Below are 6245 nucleotides of genomic sequence, written 5' to 3'. Positions count from 1 at the left end.
AAAAAAAATAGATGCAGTATTCATGAATGGAGATCAGAGACACGTCCAGTGCAAAATAAATTTCACAGAACCATCTTAACACTTGTAGTGTTCATGGATGCATCATTCAACATCTGAACTCGAAGAGATCACGAGGACACACACAACCATCATCAAAAGGTTGGTACCTTCCCTAGCGTTTCACCACCAACCTAACCAAACCACTTCTCTAGATGTATGTACAAAGCGTCGAGGTCCTCCACCTTGAGGAACTCCGAACGGTGGCGTCGTCCTCCACCTCAGTGACGTCCGGACGGTGGCGTCGAGGTCCTCCAACCCGGGGACCTCCTGCATCGCAATCACCTGGACGATAATCTGTATGACGCGGTCGCGGGGCTTCACGGTGAAGTCTGCCTCCGAGTAGTTGAAGAGCACGACTCCCATCGGGCTGCAGTAGTCCTCGTCGATCACCCTGCACCCAGTCGAGAAAGTGAAAACTTGTTAGTTAGCTCCTGCTTGCAGGGTTCACGGAAGGGTCCGGCCACTTCCAAAGACGATAATAAGATACAATAACTATGTCCAGGCTTGGCAGATTGAAAATAAATTAAAAGAGAAATGTATTCAAGATAATAACACACAATAATTAGATTGAAAACAAAGAAAGCACCTGCGCACGCTGCCCTTGCCCCCGGTCACTGGCTATATCCCAGTCTCGCACGTCCTCAGCTAGGATTTCATGGTTGTTGAACCTTTTTGCTCTACAGGGAAGCATTATGGACAAGACCAAAGATAGTTTAAGAGACAGACAATCCCAGTTCGCCACAGGATATCATTTCAGCTTTAAATTACTGAAAATATCTTAATACAGCCGAACATGTGTTCACCTTTCTGATCTGCAGCAGCTTCACCTGCATCATATTTGGTTACACCTTCTGCCTCAGCCACACCATTGACAACATCATGACGCTGTCATTTGCAGGTGCAAGAAAACCATCAGATGAATCACAGTATGTACAGTATGAGCAGTGCAAAATAGAAACATCTCTTGTCCTAATTTACCAGTTAGCATCATGGTACATGTGAGAGTTGATTGCAACAGTCACAGGGATCAAAAGGAACAACAGAATAAAACAGTAAAGCATAAATCATATGGACACACAGAACTAAACGAGCAAGGCTGTTCATTTAGGTTCAGAGGCAATCAACAAGATTACTAGTGAGGCGTGGCCCTCTCGCATTTCCACTGATTAACACAACTGGCTAAGACGACGACGCGCACAGAGCAGCCTAGGCCCTCTCGCCACGGATGCGGCGTGCGAACTGCAGAACAAAGTCTTGGTACTGTGCATATTCACTAAAGGTTAAACATTTTTTTTACTGAAATCCCAGCTGCAGAACAAAGAAAGCACCTACTGCTGGTAGCAAAACCAATATGTTTATGAGGAATATATAGATGTTTCAAATCAAAAGACCAAGTAGAATAGATAAATTTAGTCAGGAATCTGTTGTAGCATGGCAAACCCCTTGTTTCTAAATAACATGTATGCTAGTCTGTAGAGCTAGGTCACTGGGATTATTACTATGGTTTGTATGCTGGTTCACTTTCCATGAATTTCCCTCTAATTCAGCTTATCGACGGATGATTTTTTTAAGAGAAAACTAACTTTACATATACGTCACACATAGAAAAGGTCATATGCCATAAGGTTTTTCTGTTAATTAGTGCTATCGCAAGAAAACTTAAATGGGAATGTACAAAAAGTAAAAAAAAATCCTGCAAGTCATAATATGGCTAGTGTGTACGTACTGGAACTGAACCACTTTGAATAATAAAAGCATCAGCGGGCAAAGACCAGAAGATCAGAATCTATTGTCTCTAAGGGCTTAGATCTCAAAGAATATATAAGATGCGTATGTAAAATATGGCAAAAGGGGAACATACCATGCATGGAGTCACTGTTATGAAATTTCAGTTATCTCACCAGTCCGCTGTAGTTTTTCCACTCGGCAGCGTCCACCGTCCACGTAGTTTCTCCACTCGGCAACGTCCCCCGACGGCGGCGGCCTCCTGATTTGCTACAACCTGCCATCGGTATGCCTCCTCCGCTGCATCGTCCATCACTCATCTATGAGAAATAAATTAGATGTTGGATCTTCATATGTTCAGAAAGGTTAATTGAGGTAGGTAGAAAGAAACCTACTGAAGGCTGCTGGAATGCAGTTTTGTTTTTTATGCTAAACCTGTAGTAACATATATACTGTTGGAGTTTAATGTGGCATATACTGGTGAGTCCTTTTATACAGAGATTGAATAATTTCAGTGCCATTAGATGGTAGAGAGAAGAGTGGAGTGAGCATGAGTAGTGAGTTCGTACGAGTTGAGACACATGCATGACTATGTACCTTAATTTCATTAATTAACGAGCAGGTTAATTTGTAGTATGATCTGCTTGATGGCTAATCAACACCGTTAACAGAATTGATGTGTGCTCTGAATTCTGATATATATCCTATGGCCAAACTATTATTACGAGTACTATATATGAGCTGCTCATCTTGGGCTGATAAATCTATAAAGCGCTCAAGCTCATTTGTCTATCAGAGTATACAGGCTACTTCGCCTGTGAACTTAAGAACTCCATAAAGCTGACATCAGAGTACATATATCCTATCAGAGTGAAATTGCATGCTGGCTGGCATTGGGCAGGAACTGCTCCTAGTTGCTTGCGGCCATATGATTTGGTAAGAAACTCTTTCCAGCTGAGACCAGCATAATGCATGGCAAAAAACACATAGTGCATATCAAATTCATTCATGCAGACAACAGCAACATAATATGCATATGCGTTTTATGTGAAATTGCAGTTGGACGAACCAGAGAGACTAGAGAGCTATGCTGACAATTGAGTACTAAACCGTAAAATAAGACGAACACTGCCAAATTCGATCTGTTGCGTCCACCCACATCCCACAAAAAACTTGTCTTGGCACACTAAGCATTCCCCAAAGAAGGGTTTTTAGCTGCTGTCAAGTCCTTACCACAACACAAAGTCTAGCTGCCAGTGGTCTTGTACAAAGCTACTACAAAGTAACTTACAGGGATCCTTTCTGCTTTGTAGTAGTACTTGAGGTCAAAAGGGTCAGCAAACCCAAAATCATAGTCACCTAAAAACTAATCCAATCAGAAATTCAGAAATTACCATAGTGCTAAATCCGCTAAGCCGTAGAAACATGACAATCAATCAAATAACGTCCCTCTCTCAGATCTCACCAACCTCTCTCAGATCTAACCGGTAGTTTGAGACAGAACAACAGCTATAGGAGCAACATGGCACGAGACAAAACGAAAACGGAAGGGCGTCTCCGGATCTGCGCACCTGTGATGAGGTTCATGTCGGAGGGGATGATGCACTCGTCGTAGCCGGTGTCATCGTCCTGGCCGGTCTCGGCGGGCAGGCGCGTGCCGTGGCCGCTGTAGTGGAAGAAGAGGGAGTCCCCGGGCCGCGCGTCGGCGATGAGGCGCGCGAGCTCGCGGCGGATGTTGGCGCCCGTGGGCTGCTGCTGCCGCGGCGCGGCCGGGTCGGCGTCGGAGAGGACGCGGATGGCGGCGCCGTCATCGTCGAAGCCGAAGCGGTCGACGAGGGGAGGAAGGGATATTGCTGGATCAGGGTGTGGGGGGAGGGAGGGGCGCGCTTGGGGGAGCGTTGCGCGCGGCCGGTGCTCGCCGGAACCGGCCGGCGTGGGTGGGGGCGGTGGCGAGGAGATCGTGGGGAGAGGAGCTGGGCTGGATCGTGAGGAGATCGTGAGTTCCTGAGAGAGTCTTTTCGGGATGAGAGAGAGAGAGAGGGAGTGGTGGGGTGGGAGTGGATCGGGCCAGCCGGGGTGGGGTGGGAGTGGACACGATTAGTAATAGCGTGGAGGTCATACCAGCGCTATAGCTATGTACGTAGTAGTAGCGCAGGTTTTATACCGCTCGCTACTACTATGGCCTGTACCGGGGGCATTGATGGAGATCACTTAGTAGCAGCGTGGGTTTATAACCTTCGCTACTACTATCAAGTTAGTAGTAGCGCGGGTTTTATACCCCTCGCTACTACTAATTAGCAGTAGCGCCCTTTTTTAGACCTCGCTGCTGATAAGCTTTTGTGTATAAGGTTTTTCCTAGTAGTGCGCCGCCCCGGATCCAAAGGCCCCCCGCGGGCGGCGAGGCGGCGAGGGCCCCGCCGCCGCCTTCATCAGCAGCGCGCCGAGCTTGCCCGGCAGCAGCTGCCTCAGGCGGCGGCGAGGGAAGGGCGAGGAGGGGAGGGGGACGGCGGGGCTAGGGTTTGCGCCCCTCGGGTCGCCCAAGCGGGGCGACACGAGGGAGGGGAGGGGGGGCTGGAGAAGCTTGAGCTGCCCTGTATAGAAATCTCTGTCAGGAATCCTTCTCAGCTTAACAATGTAAACTTGGATTGCATTCTTCTTCTCTGCCATGCTCGTGCCATGCTTCCATCCATTGCAGGAAATGTTGAGAGGCTTACCATGCGCTCTTTTGATGAGGTACGCCCTCTAGTACTATATATATAGTCAACAATTGTATATTTGGATGTATATACCAGTTTTATGCTGGAAAAAACAGACACATAGTTAATCTTGGGATTTTTCCTTCTTCAGAATGTCAACATTCCAGTGCTGCCGTCCAAACTCCCTTGCCTCAGACACTTGGAAATCATACTCGTATCAGAAATGGCCATGTCCCCAAGCCAATACATTTTATCTCTAGTTTCTTTTCTTGATGCTTCTCCTGCCTTGGATACTTTTATCCTGCGTGTAAGTTGATATCCATATCTCCCAGAACTATATATGTCACTATGTTGATGTATCACGCTTGGCAATGACCTACGGAAACTATGGAACGAATGTTTATGTTACATATGTATATGTAGGTACGACATTCCATATGGTACTATCCTTTCATTATAGACCATAGGGGGTGATGATGATGAAGATGACAATCATGGTGACGGTGATGGCGATGATGATGATGATGATGATGATGATGATGACGATGATGATGACGATGATGATGATGATGATGATGGTGACAATGACGATTGTGGTGGTGGTGATGATGATAATTACGACGATAGTGATAGTGATGACCATTACGACATATATCCAAGATGGAAGACAGCGTGTCAGCATGACGACCTCAAGCGGGTGACAATCACGGGCTTCCATCCCTCCCTGCTCGAGCTCACCATCCACATCCTCAAGAACGCGCCTTCGCTCGAGCGTTTGACGTTGGACACAACATACGGCTACGATAGGAGGGTGGATGACATTGGCAAGTGCCCCGCCTCAACGAAGATTGGAGGATGCTTGTGGATGAGCAATATGGCTATCGCATAAGCTCATATAGCTGTGGAGGTCATCCGCAGATGCATTGCAGAGAGGGTTCCCTCATATGTTGAGTTCAAGGTTCTCGAACCCTGCAGCCGATGCCATACCGGCAACCGCCGGCGTTAGATTGCTACATGTTTGGTTCATCATCATATTCTTTATTTGAGACAGTTCTGTCGTACTGTATCACATGTTTTGTCTACCGAATAGCATGTTTACTGCTAAAAGTGTGTCACCACAATGTTGAACTATGTAGTATTTCCAGCTTGGAAGATCTTTCTTGTGGTTGGCTTGCTGATGCCATTGTTTACTCCTGTGATTGGTTTGTGAGTGCAAAAAACAGAATAAAAAATGCTGTCATTGATAACTCCGGCAACTTCAAGTGCAAAATAAGAGGAGGGGGGGGGGGGGGGGGCATTCGCCACGGGAATACCTACCACTATACTAGAACGACTTTGGCTTCTTAATTAATGGGTCATTTGACATCGTAATAATGATATCGGATTTGCTATTTAATTAATGGGTCATTTACATTTATGCCCCTAATTTGTGCCAACTCTCAGGTTTACCCCTAAAAAACCGCGTGCTCAAATTTGCCACTGTTTCATTTGGTGCGTTTATAGAAATACCCTTTCATAAATTTTCCGTCCAGTCAAAGGCCATTGACCGTTAGAAGCGCTTATAGAAAAATTGGACGGTCAAAGGACTTTGACTAGACGGAAAATGTACGGAAGGGTATTTCTACAAGCACACCAAACATAACATGGGAAAATTTGAGCACATGATTTTTTTAGTGGTAAAACTGGGAGCGAGTGCAAATTAGGGGCATAAATGTAATATCCCTTAATGAATCATATAGTGAAAAATGTATGCAACATTTTTAT

General features: G+C 46.1%; 1 long non-coding RNA gene across 1 annotated transcript; it reads right to left on the bottom strand.

The window, feature by feature from the left end:
- Positions 1–254: 254 nt before the first annotated feature.
- LOC125538476 (uncharacterized) lies at positions 255–1511 on the bottom strand. The gene is made up of 3 exons (XR_007296352.2): positions 864–1511; positions 647–737; positions 255–451 (listed from the first exon to the last, which is right to left on the bottom strand). It is a non-coding gene; the product is annotated as an uncharacterized LOC125538476 (long non-coding RNA).
- Positions 1512–6245: the final 4734 nt, after the last annotated feature.

This window comes from Triticum urartu, chromosome 1A, assembly GCF_056163025.1.
Source record: "Triticum urartu cultivar PI428250 chromosome 1A, HENAU_Tu73, whole genome shotgun sequence".
NCBI lineage: Eukaryota > Viridiplantae > Streptophyta > Magnoliopsida > Poales > Poaceae > Triticum > Triticum urartu.
This window is presented reverse-complemented; position numbering and strand designations above follow the sequence as displayed.